This window comes from Equus caballus, chromosome 18 (assembly GCF_041296265.1).
Source record: "Equus caballus isolate H_3958 breed thoroughbred chromosome 18, TB-T2T, whole genome shotgun sequence".
In the NCBI taxonomy this organism is placed as follows: domain Eukaryota; kingdom Metazoa; phylum Chordata; class Mammalia; order Perissodactyla; family Equidae; genus Equus; species Equus caballus.
Genome location: NC_091701.1, coordinates 55664163 through 55690008, shown reverse-complemented (window position 1 = coordinate 55690008; position 25846 = coordinate 55664163).

Here is a 25846-nt window from a genome sequence, read left to right as displayed (position 1 = left end):
TTTCTTAACAGCCATGTGATTATCCAGACATAAGTGTCAGCAGCCTTCTGGGATGCCTCCAATGGGTGAAGGGATAAAGGTCATAGTGATGGCCACAGAAAGTTTATGATTAGGAGATAACATTTCCTGTCACTTTAAATGAGCCAGAGACCTCCAGACACTGCAGCAAGTCTCCCATTACACAGGAGAACAGCTTCAACGTCAAAAGAGAAGGGATACAGGCAAAGGAGGGGCAAGGGTGCTTTTCTTCAGCTGTTGAGGGTTGGTCAAGGGAGTCTAATGGCTTATTAATAGGAAGCAATTAATTGTGTAGCCAGCCCAGTAGTTCTAAGAAATGAAATCCCAAATCTGATACATGAAGGGCATCGAGAATTGAATAACTGTTCAAAAGCAGGTTCTGGACTGCTTCGCTTCAATAAAGATGTAAAGAACAAAGGAATAGCGTGCAACTACTGCACCATCAATAGATGCTTGAAATACAAAAGCTGGAAAAGCGGAGAAGTGTGGAACCTGGCAAAACGTTAATACCTGCTTTGCAGAGAGGAAAGGCGCATCACGGAGACGTGGAATCGGAAAGGGCCCCAAGAGGTCATCCTGTGCCACGGCTTAAATTCTCTCTGGCTGGGGACATCTAGTCTCTTATTTAAAATGTCCAGAGAAATATGACAGATCGTGTTCCAGAGAAAGAAGAGAATGTGCTTTTACTTGTGGCAGCCACTGGACAGCTGACCCACTGGGCGTGGTAAATCAGGGTTGAAAACAATGACATACAAAGAATTTCCGAACTCATCAGACCTCCTCTGATGTACAAGACTGGCATCTGCCTGCATGCCAACAGGAATCTTATGAAACCAAAATTTCAGCCCAAAGAGATCTGGACCCTGTAACAGGAATTCTTATAATTCTCAAGCCAGAACTCATAAGTTTCAGCTACTTCGATGAAGGGAGAAGAGGCCATTTGGGGGGATCCCCTGGTCGATGTGGTCATCGTGACAACCTGTGCTGCTTGTTAGGAAATAATATCCAAGTGGAAGGGATGTTCATAGTTTATAGTCATAAGCTAAGAGAATTTAATACCAGACTGAAATTAAAACACACGCACACACACCCATACACACACACTTGGAGCCTCCAGGAATGTGAGAGACATAAGATAACAGCATTTGTATCACAATGCCAATTTATTAATTAAGACCGAAATGTGTAAGATTTCCATTTTCGATGAAGTTGCATCAGTAATGTCCCTGCATCCAAAATGTCCTCAGTTCCTATTAATAAGGCTAAAGGGAGATTCTTTGCAAAATGGTTGGAATGTTTTGAGATTTCTGAACCCCTTGGGAACACTAGGCAGAATAATGGACCAGATTTAAAGGGAGATTCTTTGCAAAATGGTTGGAATGTTTTGAGATTTCTGAACCCCTTGGGAACACTAGGCAGAATAATGGACCAGATTTAATGATCTCTATATCGTCCATGCTGGTTGCCTAGACACATCCCTCAAAGATTAGTAGATGCTGGTTTTGTCCATTTAATCAAAGAGAGGATATATAAAATTTAGACACTGTTTCATTTCTGGGTGCTTTTCAGGGAAGTGCCAGAGATTTCAGGGGACCTGGGGAGTTGTTTCATCTGTTGTCAGGGCATTCCTGTGAGGAATACAATTTGGTACAAAAGTACACTAAATACATATGGTAGTCAGCGTGACCGTATCAATGCTATAGCTGAAGAAATGGAATCGAAGACTCAGAGTTGAGGCCAACGTTTGTAACGATGATCCCTTCATTTCAGTCTAAGAGACTGTCTTGGTCAGAACAATCTCCTGTACGGGGACATGAGGCTGCCAAGCAAAGGCCGTTTGTAATGAGACTTTTTCTTTAGTTACAAGATTGTCTTCTAAATTAGTTGAATCTATGGGCCACAAATATAGAACTGCCTGACCCAACTTGACTTTAACATGGCAACACACCATGCTATGTCTGAAATGTATGCAAGGATGGGGTTTTAGCTCCATTTTTTTTAAGAGGGTTTGATAGTTATTTGTGCCTAGGCAGCCTAATCCCTGAAGGACTGGCCACTGTCTGTAAGTGAGAGCTGTCCCTAGCTGGCCCCATAAAAGAGGAACTGGTGGCTATATTTGGGATGGCATGAGGCAACAGGACAAGCGCTGCTCATGTTGCTACTGTCACACCTTCTGAGATTCAAAGTGTTCTTCCATCCTAGACTGTAAAAGGAAAGGCCCAGTTTCCTTGGGAAAAGGGAAGTAACTAGCTGGTGTAACCCATTAGGATGCACGGTACCCTGCCTGGGTGGTGAGCAGCCCTTCACATTTCTCTTTGAATATGCATTCTCTTTTCCCCACTGTCTCCATGCATATTCTCTTTGGATACACATTTCTTCCCTCCCTCGTGGAGGGAAGGGGGTGGCATTAAAACATGCTTGTACTTTATCTGTGAGTCTGTGACTCTGGGTAAAGGTTCACTCACTAAGAGGAAGAAAATCCTATTTTAAGTTCCACCTCTGGAACTAGGAACTTAATCCTTGATTAGACAAATAGTAAGGTCAGTGAGTAATAATTAGAACCTGTTCCTAGAACCCCACCACATTAGAAGGTCTTACGCACACATCGTGTCTCTTACGGGGAAAGGAATGACAGACATGCTCACTTCCATGTGGCTACTTGACAAGGATCCAAAATAACACAATGACTCCATGGATATTTCTATAGGTTTTTTTTCCTGTTACTCTTTTTGTTTGATGTTTATGTGAAATCACAGAGAACAATCACTGTTCACTTAGTGAATGTACATTGAGTCTCAAAGATGTGCTAAGGGAATTTTGAAGTATAGAAAGAAACATGGTACTGTGAGCCATCAGATTAATGCCAGCCCCTATTTAATTATAGGTATGCTATGATGTTTTTATACATCGAGCCCATCTTATAAATCAAGTAAATAAATAAATATAGTTGACAATAGCTCGTGCTCATCTGTGGACTATTTAGACAATTGCAAGTGAAAATGAATATTTTTTCTTTCCATATTTTACCAAATTTGCTAATTTCATGATGAGGAGTGCCTGCTTATTTCCAGGGTTTAAATGTTAAAAGTCTCTTGATGAACACGGAATAAATTAATTGGTAAATTAGAAAAAAGTTTATGAAATCAAAGTACAAAATACGCTCTTTGCCTCATGTACAATGCAATACTGTGTTCATAACCAGTAAACGCTCTGAAGTTGTTGCCATGTGCATGCTAGATTGGAGAAACAGTTGAAACCTTGCACAAGGGTGATTTTTTTCCCTTTGATTCACAGAATGGAAATAACATAAGCCATGTCTGATTTTTGAAAGTATAAACTGAAGTATGAAAAAGGTGAGGGACCCTTCACTGCATCAAGACTTAGAGTTAGAACCAGACATAATGAGACAACTGGAAAGCCAGCTAGAAGAAAGTTTACAAGACTATGACCTCAAACTATAATCTTCAAAGAGGAAAAGAGATAAATTAAGAAAACAACTTGTCAGGTAATGTCCCCATGCAGTGGACCTCTGGCGTTCTGGCCTGCCCAGAATCTCTTTGTTCTTTTTCTGGTAACCATACCTTTAATTTCCTGTGAGGAAACCACCCTCTCCTAATCTCAGAGCACAAGGAGATTGGGTACACTGCTGCTCCTGAAGTAGACATGTAATTCCAGCTTTTGCCATCAGGATATTCCCTCCCCCTGACCACAATGATTGGCTCAAGGATGGGCACATGACTCCATTTTGGTCGGTCATAACCAGGCCCAGAGGCTCTTTGCTGAGCTGAACATGAACCCAAGAAGATATTAGTCTGAAGTTCCTGGGGGCCATCATAAGAAGATCCATCCAAGAGGGAAGCCAACAAATGAGAGAGTAAGCAAGAGTGAGGTTGAGTCCAAATGAATTTGAACTCTGGGATCCAGCTACATCTAAAATACACCTAGATTTTTTTTATTATTATATGATCTGTTAAATTCTTTTTCTTTAAACTTAAGTCAGCTTAGAAGTGGGTTTTCTGTCCCTTATAATCAAGACTGTCCTAATACTCTCTAAAATAATGAACATGAACCATAATGGGCCAGTGAATATAAAATCTGAGTACATTGACCTAGTAGATGAAATAGAACTCCCATCTGTGCCCTAGATGAACCAAGACCCTTTACTTGCTGAGTTCATGCACCAAACACAGAGTCAGCCAGAGGTAGAAGGGTACCACGAAGGAGTACAATGGTCATACTGGAGAAAAACCATCTCCAGGTTAAAATGATGTGATACAATTAAGAAACTGAAGTCTGAACTGACACAGGTAATCTCTGATTTATCCACTGCCAACAGCAAATGAAGAAAAGAGACCACAGAAATGGAGACCAGCTGGTGGACATGTTTTGGATTTACAGTGCATCAGAGCAGTCTGAGATGAGTGAACACAATGGATTATAGAGGTTCCATTTCAGTAGACCAAGCACAGACTTCCAGGAAGCCTTTGATAGGCAGGCTTTGCTGGGTTGCCTCCACCATTCCATCAAGCTTCCTCTGACTCTGTCTGATATGATTGACAAGTATGCAGAATTTTAAAGTGGAATAAAGGCACAGAGAAAGAACTACTTTTCTTTGATCAATTTGGTGCAGTTTTATAACAACATATTAAGAAAGAACTGCTTTGTAAAATAAAAATGTAAGCAGAATTCTAGTGTAGCAAATACATATACACGTATGTAAAAGAATAAAGATCTGTGTAGGAAGAATTGGAGGCCAGGATAAGAGCCTCAAAGGGTGCCCTGTGTAGAGAATCTAAAACTTAATTCTTCAATGTGAACAATCTACAGAGAAGAAAACTGGAAAGGAGAGCAAGGAACAGATGAAATATAAAAAGAAAGATTTTTGATACACATAAGAGGTAATTCAAGTCTCAAGAACATGATCTAGAATCATGATAAAAAGAGAAGTGCTGATGAAGGCTTAAAAATCCAGGCAGATTCAGGAGATGCCCCTGGATTCCACGTTTCCCAGTGTGCTTCCCAGATCTCACCCAGGGAACCAAGTACCCATCCATTTTCTTTACCTCATTTAGAAAAAGCAGGGACTTCAAGCCAGACTAGTTGCTTCTCAAGGGGAGAAGATATTTCTTCTTCTTTTCCTTCTCCTCCTTCTTCTCCTTTCTTCTTGTTTCCCAGGGTATTCCACAGTGGCTATCAGATACCGTTGAATTGATTGATTAATTAATTACAATTGAAAGTGACAATGGCATTCTGAACTAACCCCTAATTTTACCGATGGGAAAAGAAGTGTCAGAAGGCTGAGGATTTAGTTCAAAGTCATATAGCTAGTTAAAGGATCATCCAAGACAAGGGTTCAATATTCCTGAGCTGAGGGAAAGAGTGTTTACACCTAGAAACGTATTCTGGCTGGTAGTGACTCTCCTAATCAATTAGAAGAATGTTGCCGCACGGAAGAGGGTGGTATCTCAATAGAAGATTCCTTCCTATCCTGCTTTACTCAGAGACACTTCAAATAAGAACAGCAGTGAACTGAGGAACAGAGAATGGATGAATGGATGGGGTGGTGATAAAAAGAGACTTTGCAAATATATTGTCAAAAGGCTTATTTGGACTCACTGTTTTGGCAGAAGCATCTAGAGACATCAGTCTACCAGTAAGCCAGTGGTGTTCGTTAGTGCCTTTAGCTTGTGGACTCTAGGTCAGGGCAGAGGAGGACACCGAAGAGACAGATGACAGTCCTGGAGAGAGAGAAAGCCCGCTCACATACACAGGCTTAATTTCACACAGCTCGTTTAATGGAAATTGTTAGACCTGGACTAATCCTGTCTTCATCACCATCCAACTGAGCAGCCTCTCGGTAACTGAGGGGTAAGGATGAAATCATCACTAAGATCCTTCTGGCTCGAACAGTACCAAATTCTGAGTGTCATGGGGATGTGGCATAAAGGCCTAATTAAATTCAGTTGAGGTTAATCTAGAATTGTCCATCCTGCTTTCCTCTTCTGGCTTTCACTGACAAATAAATGTAAACCTGAAATTCATTTTGTTTCCAGAATGCCTGAGATGCTGAAATTATTCATATTTTAATCGGCTTTTAACAAGAATAGGTAAGAAAGAAAATTAGGACAATTAAGAAATAATGAAGCCATTATAAAAGCAGTAATGATTTAAAAGCGGGGTGGGGGGGGGAATACTCTTGTTAGAAACACCAGATACCTACAAATGAGCAGTTAGATAGGTACAGAGTGGGATTAAGGGGTTTCACTAATGCACAAACAGAAGCATCTATAATAATTTCTTTCCCCAAATTGAAGATAATGCAAATGTCCTGATTATTACTGGAAATGTATATTCTCCCGAAAATTGACCATCCTGCACAATGTTGGATATTATATCTGAAGATGCCATCAGTGCTCGGCTCAAATGTATTCCCTTTCCAAAGATAATAACTTCCTAGAGTTTTTCTTGTAAGTCAAAAGACCCTTTTGAAAACTGCTAGAACCAGACTTGCTCTCTTAGAATAATAGTAATAATAATAGTAAGTCAGGGTGTGGTGCCAGCAGTTGTAACAAATCTCAGTGCTCACGCCGAGTCCAGCGTGAATGTCCCTGGCCGGGCAGCTGTCCTGGGGCACCTCTTCTAAGGAGTGAGTCAAGGATCTGGGCCCCTTCCATCCTGGGGATCCTCCATCTCTAGGATCTCAAAGGATCTCACTCCCAGCCCCAAAGAGAGGCAGGGGGAACACTTAGAAGATAGCATGGGAGGTTTTATGGCCTGGCGGTAGCCAATGTAGCTTCTGCCCACATTTCGTCCATCAGAACTCAGTCTTGTGGTCCCACTTCGATACCACAGGGACAAGAAGAATAATTCAGCTGTGTGCTGAAGAAGGAGAAAGGAACTGGAGATGGGTGAACACTAGGAATCTACCACAATACGGAAATCAAACCAAAAAGAGAAGATAAAGGAGAGCTAGAGGACAGGCAGTGTTCCATGTTGGGAGTGATTCAGTAAGTGTGAATTCAGCCACCAATCAAACAGTCCACAAATCTGAGTGATCCCTGCATGTGTGGTTAAGGTGCCGTAGGGGGAGCGTGCAGCGTTTGGGCAAATATGTCCTGAACAGACAAAGCTCTAGCCTTCGTGCCACTTACAGTATAGGTCAGGGGATAACGTATGAAAAGAGAAACACCAACAGACCATTTAATGATCAGAGACAATATTACCCTGAGCTTTAAGGCCAGCGGTTTGACTTTCTTCTTCTTTGCTCCCCAGCACCAGGCACATAGCATGGCATGAGTTGGCATGGAATACATGTAGTTGATTTCAATTAAATGGACTATAACAGAGAGTACAGAGCAATACATTGACTGACCTTAAAGTTCAGAGATTGCTATGGGGGTAGCGTAGTAGACATTTTTTTGCTGCCTCCCTAGCGTAGCCACCCACCAAATGATGTCCTGATGAGGGGATATTTCTTCATTCTGAGAGATGTGGTTTGTCCACTCCCAATTTCAGAGGTAGACACCAATTGGCTTGTACCAAAATTCCCTGCACAGATTTCTGTAGGCCCAGGCAGTGGTCCTGTCAAGGTTAAAGAGAGAGAAAGGCACAGTGTGTCTGGAAGCAGGTACTACCCCAAGAGACACTCCCTCTATTCTTTGAAGAGAGAGAAGATGTAAGATCTTGGACAGCCATGCCGCTTTGCCACCCTAGGGGAGATCCCAGAACTGTGGGGTGGCTACCAGATGGAACCCGAGGAAAAAGCCTCATCAGGGCCAGGGATTCTGAAAAAATTTTACTCCTTGAAGCACACAAGAGGAAACTTCCCCTTTTGCTGTTGGCCGCTTTTGTGTGAGGATGTGATAGCAGGAACCAGTGCAGCCATCTTGTAACTATGGAGGGACACACCCTAAGAACAAAGCCAACACAGAGTGGCAGGGTGAAAGAAAGGGCCTGGGGCCTTGATGAACATCAATCGGTTGCTGAATTTACTAACTTTGCAATTGTCTTACTCCCAGCTTCTTTCTTTATCTCAAGTTATTATTGAGATGGTGAGTTATCTCCTTGTTTAGGCTACTTTTGCCTGAATGGAGGAGGTTCAGGAGTTGACAAAGGCTTAAGGGCGTAAAATTGAGATAGGCTGAAAGAAGAGTAGGAGGAAGGTTTCTGTAACAAAACAACAGCAATATCTACAATTTACTGAGCATCTACTATATGTAAGGGACTTCATTTATATTCTCGTTTTTAATCTTCTAATTTTCACAACAATCCGGAAATAGCCATTAATATGCTAATTTCACAAGTCAGAAAATTGAGTCTAGAAAAGTAAAGTGACTTGTCCCAAGCTACTCACCTGTTATGTGGCGCCACCCAATTCCTGCGTCTGTACGACCCCTGAGATATTACACTATAGACAGGAATTTTATGTCTAGCAAATGTAGCAGGCAAATTTCTAGAAATAGAAATAATATTTTCTCCACAGGGATCAAGTCTAAAGTCATAAAGTAGGTGAACAACACTAAATGGAGTTAAATTAATGTGACATGTCACATCAACAAGTCACCAAGAATTGAGAGACCTGTGCCTTTGCTTTCCTTTAAGATTCTGTTTCCTCCTAGCACCTTCTTTGCCATTTATCTGCTGCCTCTGTGAAAAAAATAACCAATAATTCAATCTGGGCCCTAGTACAGTAGGGGGTGGAGAGGAGCTCCTTTTGGCAGTCCAGCATCCCTGCCCCTTTCTTTTGATGGTAGTCTACTGCTATTCTTAAAGGAAATTACGTACTCAGGCCCTGTATGGTGCCCATTCTGGTAGAGCCATCAGTCAAGGGGTCCTGTGATCTTTGGCCCAAGGTGAAAAGTCATCCAGATAAGCCATGAAAATGCTCACTCCTGGGCCTCTGCATCTTGAGGGGAGTGCTGCAAGAATGGGGAAGATGGTTGGCACCCACACGCTCACTGCAGTGGGGGCACCCTACTAGACCACTAAGTGGTTCCTACTCTCTGCACCCTACTACCTAGGCCCCTGCTCCAGACCCCTTTTTTAATCCCAGTCCACAACCTTGCCATCGGTTCTGTGAGCTACCCAATGTACTTTGACAAATTACTTTCATGCTTAAGCTGATTTCCATTTAAACCTAGAAAGTTAACACGTGGCTGCCAATCTGTGAGGGCAGGAGCCACGTCTACTTAGGCTCATCCTTGCATCCCAAGTACCTAGCCCAGAGTTTGGTATCTACTAAGCAATGAACAAATATTTTAATTTCTTAATTAATTAGTAAGGTCCAGAAATAAATGAGTCATCCCAGTCTATCATCAACCGGAAAATTGAAGCTTAAATTGCAGATTCTCTTCAAGGATTTTTATATGGGAGATTATCTGCTGCTTGTCTTGGTTAAACAAAAACAGAACCTTTGACATTATAAAGAGTGAGTGACAGCCTTATATAGAAACAAAGAGAATGTGTTTCTTCTTGTGCCACCAAGTCTAGAATGGGCTATTTGAAAGACAGGCAGAGAAATGTGCGCCTTCCTGCGTGAAATATTCTCTATGCCACACATCCCAGAGCCTCTGATTCTTAAAGAGGATGATTAGGTGGATGGACAAAGGATAGGAAAACCAGGGATAGTTGCAAAGGAAGCCACAGTGTCCCTCTGCTAAGAATCGTAAGGGCAGGAGTGACTGACCAGGCCGATAGGCTACTTGCTGGATAAAGAACAGGGATAGGACGAGAGCAGGAAGGACTCAGCACACTGCTGCCTGTTCTCTTCCTTAGCTTCTTTTATTTCTCTTCCAATCTCTCAATTTGTCCTCCTTACACCACACACACACACACATGCACACACACACACACACACACACATGCACAGAGAGGCTGTGAGAACTAAGAAAGATACAGACATAAAACAAATGGAACTGAAAGAAATCCTAGCCCACAACCCCCTGGTAATGATAATGATGAAGAAAAGCTGCTGCCAGATGCATCTTGTGATGCCGCCAATGATCTAATTCTCTTATTATCAAGAGATGCAGGTAAAGGCAGCCTTGACAGAAGGCTCTAAAAAATCAAAAGAGCACAGCATCACTGGAACTGTTATCTGATCTGCGTCTTTTCAAAGACCAGGCTTGTGTCATATGCTGATAATAGACCCTAGCCATCAAAACGTTATTTTATCTGGTATCTTGATTTTAAAGAATTGTGGAAACTAGCAAATGGAACTGGGTTATTTATATAATGTTTGAAACTCTGTTAGTTCACTAGGCGAAAACAACAACACACACACGAGAAAAATCAACACCCAGACTAGATAATAACATAATGAAAAGCAACCGCCTTGGTGTTATAGGCAGCCAAAGATGTAGAATGTAATTTCCAAAGTAGAACGGACATTTTTCTTTCATAATTTCATAATGAAAGTACGAGTGAGTGATAAGTTGGCACGTGGGTGCCCACCAGCCAAAATCCTTACCCACTAGTTCTTGGGCACTGCCAGGATTCAAAGACATCACTGCCAGCAGATGGAGACCTGTGCTAAAGAAGAATCTACATCAGGAAACAGCCCCATCTATTAAGTTATACAGGGATGAGAGGGTCCCCTTGGAGGAGACGCAACACAAAATTAAAAAAATAATAAAAGTTTTAAAAAATGTTTAAGTAATTGAATGTAAAAACTCCCCAGAAGCATGACCTAATCATTTCACTTTTCATGCAACTTAGAGAAGACATCTTTTTCCTTCAGTGACTAGACATTAATCAAATGGACCTCTACACTTGAGAAGATAAATGCCAAGCAAAGAAAAGGAAGGCTTCTGTATATTCACCTTACCTTTTAAAGCACAGGCGTTAGAAATGAATGAGATTTTTGACCATTTATCACACAGAGAGACGGATTGTCTCCCAGAAATTTTTATGTCAAACCACACCTGGCCATACATGTTTGTCTCTTGATTCATGAGCTCTAAATATCACATTGCAACATTGTTGGGCTTAAGCCAAAAGTAATGTGTTTAAAACTCCTTCCTTGCAGTCTTAAATTAGCTGCAATACTGGAAGAAAAAAGCTGCCTTGATGGTCCAAAACTATGGATAATCTGTGTTATTTATTTGGTGTTTTAAATATATTATTTAATGGGGTTTGGGCAGTATATTGACCTTCCTAATGAGGTTTGACTAAAGCCAATATTAAAATTAATGTGCTCTCCCTGAGCACCCAGTGACAGAATGTAAGAGAAGCTGTCTCGGAAAGGTCTGAGGGCAGAGAGAAACCAGCTTGGCAATAAAAACTGGCCTTGGACAATCTGTATGCAGATGATCAAGAACTGACTTCATCACTATTACAGATTCCAGGAACCATCATTTCAGACCAGGCCCAGTGCTCAGTGATCAGAATATATTGATAGAAAATATTGATTACAGTGGTTATAGCTTGTGGAAACACAAGAAGAGAATATAAAACATCCTGAAAGTGGTTTTAAGTGGAAAGACCAGTACCGCACACATCAGAACTCCATGGTCATTGAAACCACTGCAAATAATGCTTGGGACTGGCCAGTCCTACCGCACATCTACATTCTCTTCTTGAGCCTACATGTATTCCAGCCTCACTTGCATTTTTAAGCAGTTATTAGGATGCTCACTTGCTAACCGATCTCTTCAAATAAGCCCTAATTCTTATTCCCAGGCATCACAGAGCCATGTCTCCCCTAATCCCTGACCGCACAGCCAGTCCAGGCCAAAGGTGATGCAGGTGAATTTGTCTCTTCCATCTTGCAGCTTCTCCATTGTGTCCCTTTCACTTTCCCCCTCCTCCTGAATCTCCAGGTTGAAACGATTAATAATAGCTTATAGCATGGCATCTCCTGGCAGCTCCAAAGTAGATTTCAGAGTATGGCCTGTAGTGAGAATCAGCTTGGGTTCCATTTACGTATCCTTACCTGGTCACTTCACAGCTGCGTATTTTGGGGTGGCTTATTTTGCCTTTCTCAGACATGGTTTCTCCACTGAAAAAATTGGGGAAAAGGAATGAAATTATATTCACAAAGTTCGTAATACCAAGAGGCACTTCTTTGTAATCGAAAAGATGTAGGTGGACCAGGGTTCCTCATCATTAAGTCTGGAGATTTAAAGACTGCATGCTCATTTCTTTAATATAGTCCATCTGGATATTTCAAACTCCAAAGGGAATTTGAGAGGTCAAATTACCCAATTCATCCTCAGAGTAACCATTTTTAACTGTCTGCCTATTCCACGGCATCCCAAACAGGATAATTTCTATCTCAAATCCCCTTAGGTTAAATCCTTTGGCATATTCTCTGAGCAGATGATACAGATGTGCTCCTTCTCTTTGTATCTGGATCCTCAGCCCAACTGGACAAGGCGAGCAGGACAAGGAGCAAAGAAGACAAGCAAAGGACAAGGACGGACTTCCTGGCAAACTTGCCTAACTTCCATTTCATGTTTAAGATACCAAAATAGTTCTTCAAATATGCTTGCGAACAGTGGCACTGCCCTTGAATATGCTCCCCCGGCTCCCGTCTGAGTCAGTGTAATGAGTCTGCATTTTATAAGAGCTGAGCCTGGTCCAAATGGAACCGTGTAACTGTTAGAAAGATTAATGGACTGTATCATCCCATGGTTGACTATAAACTTCTAATTGTGTGAATCTCAGTGTGGCGTCTCGAGCTAAATCGGAGCCTGCTTCCTCAGTCGCTAATATCCACTGATATCGTTCATTATTTTTCTAATGCCGACCCTAGGTACATCAGGCCTGGACAGATCCCTGAGGAAAACAACAACTTTTGTTGTAGGTACTTGTGAGCAGTCATTATCACTGTTGCCAATTAATTCATCAATCAGTGTTTACCAAGCTGCCACCGAGAAAGGGGACGGGCACTGAGCCGTGCTGAGCGAGGAAAGGATGGAGGAGTCTATGAAGACCAAGGCTCTGCTCTGGAGCAGACCAAAATAGGAGCCAAGAAACCTCTTCCCGAATCGGGACTGTGTGACATCAGGCAATTCACTTACTCCTCTGAGCCTTAACTGGGAAGCAGGACACTAGCCAGGCCACCTACCTGAGGAACAATGGACACAATGTGTGTGAACATGCTTTGAAAAACATTAAGCCTGACATGAAAGCATTCATCATAATCTATAATAGAAAATACAAGTCCTGTAGAGCTAAGACTAAATCAGGTTAACTTGAGTGTATTTGCATCCATTTTCTTCCTTATAAATTCATGCTCCTCTCTTCTCACATTTCAGAACATTTGTAGTGGTTCCTCCACAAAAGTAAACCCTTCTCTTTTTCAGCTTTGAAATTGTGTGCAGAGGGTTCTTTAAGCTGCATTTGCTTTGTCCTTGACAGAATCACATTCTATTAAAAGAACCATCAAGCGTTGGCCCCTGGGTGGGATCAAGAGAAAGCTAGAGATGACTTTTTTCCTCCACCCTTACCCACCAGCTCCCTCTCCCACTCCTTCTTTTTCTGGCTCCCTTCTGCTCCTCTAAACAGGAAACACAGAACTCTCCACCTCTTGATGCCCCTCCATCCTGCAGGAAATTGGACCATTGAGCAAAAGTCCCACAACCACTGGGTCCTTCATCCCAGGCACCTAATAGTATAAATTGCTTTTAATCACTTTGCAAAAATGTCCTTCTCTCCTTCCTTACAGCTGCAGTTAATGACCATTCCCTCATGTTCTAAACAGTCTTTTCTTTTCAAGAAATGAGGGAGAGAAGAATGTTAGTTATCTGTACTGCTACAGTGTGTTCTGAAACTCTGGATGGCATCATGCTTGTTGGAGAACGGCACCGCAAGTCTCCAAAGTGAATCAAGTTGCTGAGGTTTTCAGGATACGGATGTTGGCATAACTTCCCCACACCCCGTGCCAATTTAGATGTTTAAATGTCTAGGGAGCAGTCAATATAGAACACACCACTGCAGCACTAAGAAAGTACCGTGGCTGCAGTCCTGTCGAACCAGCATGTCCCCTTCTGTTCTCAAACTTCTCTTTTGACTCGATGGCGACATAGTAATATGTATGCCCTCCTCAGTCCTGGAAAGAGCATTGCTATTGCTCGCAAAATGATTCAAGCCTTGGCCTGCCGCCTCATTTATAACAAACTCCTTTATGCTCTATAGATCAGAGAAATGGGCTGATTAGGAAGAGATTTGTGTAGATTCGAACCTGCGCTTTGAATGATAGAAAAGCTAAAACCTATTGCACTCTAGAGTTTAGAAGTACCTCTCATTCCATCAACGTCTCAAGTTGTTGCAGTGAGGCCTATGAAAAGACAATCTCAAAGAGGCCTGAAAATCATGAGCTGGCAAAAGGTGCAGTATCAGATTTGACCAGCAATAGCCATACAGCTTTTACCAGAATATGCGAAGGTCATGTGTTAGCCAAGATGACTTTTTGCATCACTGAAGGAATGACGGCTAAGTTTGGGTCTTAAGACTCATCACCACATATCTTCTGTCACTTCCCCCCAAGGATGAGTAATAGTCTCTGAAATTTCTTCCTGCCGGGGTTTCTCAGCTGCATGAAGGGAGAGGGAAGACTGGGAGGGGAAATTAAAGCAGGGGGAGAAAACGGAAGGAAAAGACTCCTAATACCAATGAAATTCTGCCATTTGCAAAGAATTTTCTGTCAAATCTGGACTGTGTGAACTTTGGTAAGTGAACAAAACACCCTGGATGCTACTGAAATAAGGGAGGAAACGGTTAAAGCCTTAGAAAGCCCAAGAAAAGGGGCTTCTGTTAGCTGAAGGAGCTGGTGTTTTTCCTTTCATCTTTAAGAGTATAAAATGTGGAGGATATGAACAAACAAAAAGCCCAATAAGACTGTTTATGAGGAGAAGCAATATAGCCCACACGGATAATGTATGACAGAGAAAGGGAAAGGAGGTTCCCCAAACAGAGTACGGACACCCTCTTCCTGGGCGCAATGCACAAGATTACCGATGCCACCCTCAGACTCCTTGGTGGCATTTCAGGACCTTGCTTTACAGCTCCCTTTCATTACATTGGGATGTAAATAATTGATAACTTGAAGGGACCCGAGAAACTATGGCAACTGAACACAGATATTTTTTATGACATCAATTACGGGGCTAGTGACTTGATGAGAAAAGGAAAATATTTCAAACTACACTTTAATGATCTCCACCAAAGAACCCCTAGTGTTCCAGATGAAACGTGGGTCTCCAGGCCTTGATATGTTTTTATTCCTCCATTTTCCTCCTCATAGGGAATGTAAGTTAGCTCAACAGCAGAGATGGTTAATTGTTTTCATGTCTGTACTTTGCAGTGGTGGCTTGCAGCCCTCCTTATCCTAACAAAGAGGGAAAGACCTGGGGGGCATCGGGGGCTTGAGAGGAGATCGCTTGCATGGGCCACCTCAGGGCCACATGTTCATGATAGAGATGTTATGGAGTTAGCCTTGGCGACTAGGACGATGATCGTAGTTGAGATTGTCGTTTATGACATTACAACACCGGGGCACGTTAGAATGATATGGTAAGTGGTAGCATTAAGGCTGTTGAAAGGAAGTCAGAGTTCAAGTATTTGCGCACGGAGCACTTTATGTGGTGACGACTTCCGAATTTATAGTTGTCAGGACGGGAGTGGAAACATTGATTTGGTCTGAGAACGGGTCTGTTCATGCTTGTGTCTGGTTGATTGTGAAGTCCAGTTCATTTTTCTTTTCTTCTGGCAAAACTCTGTCAAGACTGCTATTGCTTCATGAGAATAGTCCAGAACTATGTCTAGAAGGCTATCCAAAAACCCAGATGACAGTGCAGTGGGAGATGTGCTGAACACTCATTGCACAAGGGTGGTGAGGGTGCTTTGAGGTAATACTGGGGTGAGGGGCAGAGAGGGCCTGGGGATGTCTTAGAAGGAAGGGAGTGGAGGATGGGGAAGATGCTTAAACCCAATTCCAAGAACAATAAAATGCTATTCTAATGTGACTCATTACATGTATTGGAACCCACCGTAAGTCAAAACATACACCTTGAAATATCATTACAGGACCCAGGAAAAGTCTCCTGGAATTAGCTTATAATAAGGGTTTGAGTGTGTTTCTCTACTCCCAGCATTATTACCGTTGAGCTGTATTTCTTTCATTCATTCTTTAAAGCAATGCAATTCTAAGCTTCCATATCTTGTAAAGAGCTGCTCACTGACTTGGCTCGCAGACAAGAAGAAAGGGAGGCGAATGATACAGTGAAAAGAAGAATTCTTCCTCTTCCTTCCAGTTTTCTGATATAAATACACCCTTGTTTCTCTAATTTCATTTCCTCACCACTCCTCTATGCTTTCTTAATGCTCTGTGTCTTCTGGTGATGTCAGCTAAGCTATAGGATGTAAGATCTTCAAAATGTCAGCAGCAAAGTGCTTCCTGTGGCTTCCTTTCTGGCCATCTGTAAATGGCACTAGGAAAAATCAATCTATTTTTATAAGTCTTCCAAACCCACCTGGGTCTACTTAGGAAAAATCTACAAGTGAAATTTAATGAAATGTTCCTAAAACGCCTCCTATTTACATATCACAAATGAAACGTTATTTTGAAGTTGGAAATGGTTTGTGGAATAATTGAGTCTTTTCAGATTGAGCCTGTAAGTACAGTTCATATTGAAAACTTATTAATGGAGTAGATATTTTATAACATCTGTGTTAATTGGATACTGCTGATTGATCATCAATAAAGCATTTGGCTAGAAAATGATGTCCATATTTGATGGTCTGGAAACTTTTTTCTTCCATTTTATGCCACCATAACTGCCCAGTCTTATTCTTGCCCATCATAAATGTGTAAAGTTTTATGGACTAAGTAATGTCAAGTGACACAGTGTCAAGCAGATCTGGAGACAAGTTGGAAGAGTATAGACAGAAAAGGAAGTTGTATGGTCTATGCCAGCTTTGCTTGTAGTTTTAGTGGGTATTGATCCCTTTTTACACCCTGATTTAGCATCCTGAATTATGATACAGTATTAAATTTAAATACCAGTCGAGGCCTCCTATCTCCAAGTTTGCTCTAAGTCACAGCCATTTTTGACTCGGTGGCCTCTGCCTCTCTGGAGTGGGTGTTTCATTAGAATTGTCCATAAAAGACTGCATGGCAGTCAGCCTGCAGTGGACAAGACAAGTGGTGCTTTGTAAGTGTCTGGAGGGTCCGGAAGCAATGAGTGGTTTGGTATAACAGAAATATTCACACAATCACAGTCTTGAAAGGAATCTCCGGAGATCGTTCAGTCCAGTCTGCTACCTCTGGGTAGAAGCGCACATGACACATTCCTAAAGTCTTCAGAAAAGGGGGTTCCACAGACTTGCTTGATGACAAAGTTCACTACTTGACAAGCCTAATGCTCAGGGCAGGTTTCCTAGCCCCTCCCCAAGCCCCCGCCCTTCGCACTCGCTCCCATTTCTCCCAAGGGAACGGGCATTGAAATCCCACGTAGTCTACCACAAGAGGAAGGAGAGTATAATGTATTGGTCAAATTTTTTGAAAATTAGGAGTCCTTAAATTTTTAATTAGGTGTAATGCATTACACTCCAGGTGTTATTTATATAGCTTCTATTTGTTGCATATAGGCCAGGGCTATTTTTGTGAGTGGAATATGTCTGAATACCGTGCTAGAACTTCTTTTTATTTTAGAATCAGAGAACGTGGATTGAGTCCTAGAGTCTCTTTTTAATAGGTGTCAGTTGCCACTATTGCAAAATACATGCTGTATTCCTATGATATTTAATGTCCAAATATAGGAAAGGAGGAGAGAGAGAAGAGGAGGAGAGAGGGAGGAAAGGGGGGAGGAAGGAAAGAATGAAGGAAGGAAGGGAGGGAGGGAAGGCGTGAAGGAGAGAGGAAGGGAGGGAGCGAGAAAGGAAACTATTGGTCTAATGAATTTAAGTCTGTGTGGAACCCACTCCCACAATTTGTGAGTCTTATATGAGGCCATCCCATTTCTCCTTGCTCATCACTGAGGCAGTGCAGGGAAACGGGAAGGAGCAGACATCCAGTGGACCACGGATTGCTTTATGTTCCATGCAGGTGAGAAGTTACCCTTCCATTACTGGTCTGGATTCCAGGGGTATACGGGGGGAGCACAGACGGGACAATGGGAGAGCAGAATGTGATTTATTCATGCAATCTAAAATGACTCCTTTCAGGTTGGCCGGGTGGCGTAGCAGTTAAGTGTGCACGTTCCACTTCGGTGGCCCGGGGTTTGCAGGTTCGGATCCCGGGTGCGGACATGGCACTGCTTGGCAAGCCATGCAGTGGCAGGTGTCCCACATATAAAGTAGAGGAAGATGGGCACAGATGTTAGCTCAGGGCCAGTCTTCCTCAGCAAAAAGAGGAGGATTGGCAGCAGTTAGCTCAGGGCTAATCTCCCTCAAAAAAAAAATGCTATGATTCCTTCCTTGCTCACCTTGGGCAAATCTATGAATTCGTCCCTTACAGTGGTGAAAGAACAAGAGACAAACCCATGTTTAGACCGAAACAAGGGTAAGGTGAGGATTTTCTCTTTTGCAGTATGAAGATACGTATGTTTCAGAAATGAAATAGTTTAATTATATCTGGAATTCCCATTCATCACTTCTATTATGAAAATGCAATAATTCATTGGGTTTTATGAAGAGTTAAACATTGAACCTCCAACAAATTAAATATAGCTTTTTATTTCAATCAAATGACTAGCTCCCTGAACCATGCGTTTTACACAATTATGACATTTAATCTTCACCCAATGGGTGAGGCAGTTTTTCTCCAAGTGTGGCTCCTGGACCAGCAGCATCACCTGGGAACTTGTTAGAGATGCACGTTCTCAGGTCCCGCCCAGACCTACTGAACCAGAAGCTCGGGGAGAGGCCCAGCCCTCCGTGTTCTAATGAGCCCTCCAGGGGCTTCTGATGTGCAGGCAGTTGAGAATCACTGCGTTAAGGAATAGTCCCACTTTAGAGATAAGACACCTTGAGGCACAATGAGTTTAAGAAATTTTCCCAGTACCACAGTTTACTTGGGAACCCATTGCCAAGAACATAGATAAATGATAAATATACTCCAGAGAAAGAATTTAGATTTTTTTTAAAAAAATTAACTAACAACATATGGCTTAAAACATGTCTTGCTTGGCCAAATTTCTGTCTAGAAAATTCTTGAACTGAAGCACTTAGGACTCAAAATGTTAAACTCAAATGCCAGGTAGGTGATGGGAAAAAAAACGCCTGGAATCAGAAGGCCCAGCAAGCAGATGGCTCATGGCCTATGTGAAGGGGACAGCCAGTAGACTGAGTGCCAGCAGAACAATGCTACATCAAAATAACCTCTCAAGAGAAGCCAGGAAGGGGCCTACCAGGTGGCATAGTGGTTGAATTAGCACGCTCCACTTTGGTGGCCCAGGGTTTGTGGGCCTGGATCTTGGGTAGAGACTACACTCTGCTCATCAAGCCATGCTGTGGAGGCATCCCACATACAAAATAGAGGAAGATTGGCACAGATGTTAGCTCAGGGCCAATCTTCCTCACCAAGAAAAAAAAGAGAGAGAGAGAGAGAGAAGCTAAGAATCCAAATTTGTGAGTGAAATCTGGCAACTTTAAAACATTAGCTACTAATTCATAAATTTTGAAAAAACTATACAGATTTTAAAAAGAATACATGGGTTTGCTTACAGCGTGCCCTTTTGCAACCTCTGGCTGAGAAATCATGATAACAATTAATAAACCCAGATCAAAGACTGAGGGGTATAAGGTTTATGGAAAATACGTGTGGGGAGAGGCGTGGGAAATTGAACTCAAGGACCCATGCTACGTAATCAGGTTATCAAAACTGTGCCTAAACCTGATGGCTATGGCATAGTGGCAATTTTTATTAACTCACAGTTTGGGACAGTGTTTTATAATATCATCATGCTTGTACAATCTTCACTGAGATCTTGCGAGCACAGACCCTAGTTTCATGAAGCGACTATTTGAGCAAATGTTGGAAAATCACCTTTTGAAGCGTGTATCAAGTGAGCATGTGGGCACCGTTTTAAATTCTCATTGAGAAAGCCACTCTGTGGACTGAAAAACATCCAGAGGAAGCAGGTTTGGAAAGGTTACTGCAAAATCCATCTCAACTGCAAACAGAAGTGATTTTAATGCCTGTTATTTTGGAAGCAGTTCAAAGTTGTTTTTTCCATTGTAAATAGCATTAAAGTGCTCCGCGGAGGCATATTACTTTTTTCTTGGCCCACTGCACTTCAGTAATGGTTCTTCTACACTGAAGGCACAACAATAAGACTCAGGAAGTTATGCACAGTATATCAGGGACGGCAGGGGAGAAGTGGGAGGGGAGGGAAGAGGAGGTCATATGGTAAGTATAGAGAAGAGAAATTTGGGGGCGGAGATGCTGTGCATGTGAATACCAGCCAAGACAGGGAACATCTGGAAAACCTGCTCTGTATTATGTGGTCATGCCACAAACTTTTCCAAGGAATCACATAAGGAGAGTATTACATTTTAATTAGAGCTGGGATTGATCCAGAGAAAAGGGGGGAAAAAAGAGGCTGGTTTGGTGAACAAGATGCAGTGTAGTTTGGCTGGGTCCACGAACTGTAATTAACCACTTGGCTACCTCTGGATGTGCTCTGTACGTTCTAGTAGCTCGGTGACCTAACGAAACATCACACTGGGCTCTTGCTCAGCCCTAACCTGTGAAAGGAGAGCAGAGACAATGGGCAAGTGTCAATTGAAAACAAGGGGTTAAGTCTGGGGCATTTTTGCGGAGGAGCACCAGAAAGCCTATGCAATATCCTCATTTCTCCCTTCCTTTCTTGTTTATGTCACATGGCAAGTTTATCAGTTATTCTCTAATAGTAAGAAGCTAACAGGGAAAAGAATAAATATAAGAATGTAATAAACTATGTAATTTCTTTAAAGTAATATTATTCTATTTCATTTTATGAGAAAATACATGTATTAGGCCAAGAAATACAATAGTCCATCTTGAATCCTCAATAGAAATTTAATGCATTTTAAATGCTAATAATTTATTAGCTTTTTAGTTAAGCATCTAACAAAGTTAATAGATCTAATATTAATAGAAAAGAATGAAAGAAATATTTCCCATAACTTTTTTGTTGCTGTTGTTTCAAATTCATCCTTGTACGTTTATTGAGCTCGGACTGTGGTGGGTATTGTCCTAGAGCACTTGGCCCCTCCTCTTAAGGGACAAACAGTCGAGTAAGAGAGACAAGGCATAGAGCCTTGAAATGTTCTAACACTATAAAACAAGGATATATATGATGGCCACCAGTAAATTGCCAATGGTTCTGTTGCTAATGTTTCAAGAGGAAGCATCATGGGCTCTGGCGGTAGAGAAAGCAAGAGTGGCTTCCTGAGAGAAGCAGCATTTGTCTCGACTTTGACGGCTGGGTAGAATCTAGGGAGACGGAGAAGAGAAGGATCAAGTAGGGAGTGGGCCATGCTCTGAGCAAATACCCAGGAAGGCATTAAGGGTGTTCAGAGGACCCCTGAGAAGAGGCTCCTGGAGGCGACACAGGGAGGGTGACTTCTGAAAGAAGCCAGTGGCCAGATTGTACAAGGCATTGACAAATGCTGTATATGGGGTATTATATAGGGATTGTAGAAAACCTTGTTTAAGGAAGGATCTCTGGGGTAGAGAAGAAAAGCTTACAAGTGGAAAGGCTCCAAAATGAGTAACTAAGTATTTCAGGAGTACACACACTATATACGTACACCAGGAATCAGGAAAGTGGGATACTTCCAAATGTTCAAGGAATGTTTCTGTCTTGAATGGGATCTCTGCGGCGTACACCAGTTGGGACAAGATGTTCACTGTGATTTCTATGTTTACCTTCCTTTATACCCCAGACCCAAAATTGTTATGCCATCTGAAATACTCCAAATTCCTGACCCCTTGCATTACTGACCCCATGCCTATAACATGTCAACTCCTTCTCTTTCCTCTTTTGGCATATCTTCTCCAGACAGTATTTTGCCCTAGTACACAAGCTGCAGACTTTCCAAAAGTTGGAGAAATCTTGCAAAGAAGGAATATGGCATCTGATGCTTGGAATCACCCTCCCTCTATCCTCTTTCAGCTGCTGTGCATACATACACTGCTTCATTTTATTTAATAAGAGAGCTCAAAATGTTTCCCAATTCAGAACATAACCCTGCATGCTGTTCCCTCTAGTCTAAGCAGAAATCCCTTTCTTCTCCTCCTCTAACACAATAAACCAAATCTAATTGGAGAATAATTATAAAATACACTGATATGCAATTTGTTTCACTAACCCAATAATTAATTAATATGCTACTTATGGTTTGGAAGAGCTCTTAAGACACAGCACAAATTCCACTAGATGAAAGACCAAAGACATAAACCAGGGGCAGCATCTTTACACAAGACAGACCAGGAGAAAAAGATAAGAGGGAGAAAAGACAAGATCTATTTGGCCTTTTTGAATCTATGGTGAGATTTGTTTTACCGCATTCGAGGATTCTCCTCTCGCTCTTTTTAACAAGTGAAATAGCCTGTGTGTTTTGCAGATGAATTGGCAGCAATACTCATGCAGCTGAATCCAACTTGTGGATGAGCTTTTTGATGTTTAAATTTTCCAGCCACCAGATGCTTTCAGGTGAGAGGAGAGTTCTAATCAATGGAACCCATCACCCATCCACTCGTGGTTGATTTGATTACACATGCTATGCTCATCCAGATAATACGCGACTCCCAGGCCCTTTTCCTTCACACAGTTGAATCTTGCAGCAGGAAATGCCTTGGCTTTTCCTTTCCATTTTTTCAAATGTACAGTGTGCATAAATTGCTCTGGAGATCTCATTTAAAATCATTATAAACCTATCTTCTATATGTTTTGGAGAGGTGAGAGTTGAAGCTGAATCCAACTCTGTGATTATTGCAACAAGCAATTATTAAACAATCGCTAAGTCAACCAAATCTTTTAAAAAAATATTGTTTTCTTTTGGACAACTGAACTTATTCCTTATAGCTGGGTATAAGATTTTGGATGACACCGACTGATGGTCCAGCAATGCACCTTCATAAACTGAAGGATATTATGTCATGTTTTAATCCTCTCAGCTCTGTCTCATAAAATTCGCTTTCATCTTTAGAAGTGTGGTAAACTCTGTAGTACCCACCACCTGGGAGGCTGCAGTGTATCTCATCCAAGGGGGACAGAACTTGAGGGGATCCAGAATGGTTTGTGTCACTATATCCTCTTCGTCACGGGTTCCTGGCAGGCTTTCTTTTAATCAGCTCCTTTCCTTGGCAAAGCGTGCTTGATGCATTTCCCCAGCTCAGCCTGGGTGTGCCTGTGTCAGACCCCTGTTTTCCTGGAGACCTCATGTTTGTGCAGCAACGACAGTTCGCTTTGGCAGGCCAGCACCATACATGACGAATGAGGATTCAAAACCTACAAGTTCAGCTGATTTCCAATCCAGGGCCTACATGAAGGAAATAGTAAATCCGTTGCAATGTGGTTCCTTGCCAGGGTCTGCATATGAGTACCGCTTTATATCTTTATAGCTCTTAACATGAGGTTTGTAATTCAGCTGAGACTTGCCTCATTTTATTGAAAAACAACTGATCGATTGCCTACCTATTGTCTGCGGCAAAGGATGTGCCTCACTAAGTCACCGTGTTTTAATCCACATTTCTTCCACACAGGATGTTATGTAGAGACCGGAGAGGCTTTCTGCTCACACGCAGCATAGTTAATTATTCACATCTCCGTCTTCAGTGTGTCACCTGATCCTTTTTATCCTGCATTAGGAGTCTCCTGAATTTGGCAAAAAGAACAATTTCTATGCAAGCTTACTTTTTAGGAACGTGGACCTATTTCGAGAAATTCTTTTTTTCTTTCAAAAAAAAAGAAAAACAAACAGTGTCTTTTATAGCCATGGGATTTTCCTTAACAAAGAGAATTAGTCAAGCCAAATACTCTGGCCTCATCCGTGTCGATTCATGAAAGGAATGCTGATTAGGAAATTCCATTTTATTACATGAAGCCATATTGGACAAAGATAAGACAAACTTGCTTAAATGAATTGCTATTTCAAGATTGGAGGAATTTCCAAACTATAGAAGATTGAAAGGAACAACTCCCTTCCTTTCTAAGTTCTGCACTGTCCGTCCTCAATGGTTCTGTCGTATTTTAGCTTTTAACTGTCTAGAGTCTAGAGGGAAATATTTCTACCTGTTTTTTCTCATTCTATAGAAAGTTTGTGGCACAATATGTATATGGATTTTTTTTTTTAATAAAGATGACTGTGGGATAAGGCAAATAGATGCATTCAACACTAAGAGCATCAAACCTGATAAATAGGTGAAAACAGATTACAGACTTCCTACAAATCATTTTCACACAGACTAAAATATGCAGGGAACATAGGGATTGCTTAATGAATGCTTGCTGAGGTGGTGATAATGTTCACATAATACAATGCTCCTCAAACTCCTGTGTTCTATAGAGCCACCTGGGGCTGAGTTAAAAATGCAGATTCCTGAGCCTATTCCCAAAAATTCTGATTCAGTACTTGTAGAATGGGGCCCAGGAGTTGGCGGTTTTGACCAACACCCCAGGTAATTTGGATGTAGGTGGTCTGTGGGCCACACTTTGAAAAAATACTGCCATAGGGCATGACTTGCAAAGAAAGCACCATTTATTTCCAGTATGTCAAGAGCACTTCACCAAGCAATAAAATGACAAACGCTCTCTGAAGAACAGACAGAACATTGCCAAAGGAAGGAGAGGACATTCTGTCCGTTTGTTCATTCACTCATTCCTTCCTTCATGCTTTAAATCCACTGAGCATCTATTACAAAGCATTTCTCTACTTGCCAGACCCTGCGGCTGCTCCGCCCCAGGCATAATCCGAGGTTAGTCCACAGAGAAGCCTATTGGCAGAAAGAGAATCATCAGGTGCGGAGGTCATTCTTTTTCTACTCCAATTTTTCTGTCTGTGAGGCCACTAGTCATCATTCTACAAGCACGTAGTCCTTGATCCAGAAAGGTCCCACACAAGCGCCCTCACTCTACTCCCTGCTTTCAGCATTCAGAACATTCTTTGACTCTGGAGGTTTGAGTGGTTGGTTGGCTTTGAGTTTGAGCCCACATCGCTCTACATCAGGATGGGCTCTCTTTGTTTTGATGACAAGAGGTAGTGCCTGGAAACTCAGGCAAAGTGGAGAAATTCTCTACTGGGGGAGTCGATACTATTTTTCTCAACTGAGAGCTAGTTTTCTACTGAGGATAAATTAATGGCATTATATAACTCCCTTTCAACACATATTTCTTTATCCCCTCAAGCTGAAGGACAGGCCAATTAAATTTATCCTTTAAAATAGACCACGTCCCAAATTCCTTAAAATTGTATGACAATAAATCATATTTAATACCACTGTATGTACTACCTAGTATAGGGCTCAGATAAATAGGGTTCTCATGAAATCTCTGATACAAGATTTTATTCAGGCAAAGTCGTAGAACATATATTGCCAACAAGCACAGGAGAAGTGAGAACTGGTCCCTTTTTCCAGCCTTGAAGCCCTGACTCAAGGTGGTGCCTTGAGGTAGGATTCAGTTGACTACCAGATGCTTGGAAACTGGCAACTCAATTGTATAGCTAGAGAAGTTCTATTTCCAGATATGGTGATATAGGTTTTTTCAGACCAAATTTACCACAGAAAATAACAAAAGTGTTGGATAAAATATTAACCAAAACAAGTCTCATGTGTGTATCACCAAACTGACAAAGCTGTAAGGAAATACCAGGCCAAAATCTAAGGCAAGGAGGGAAG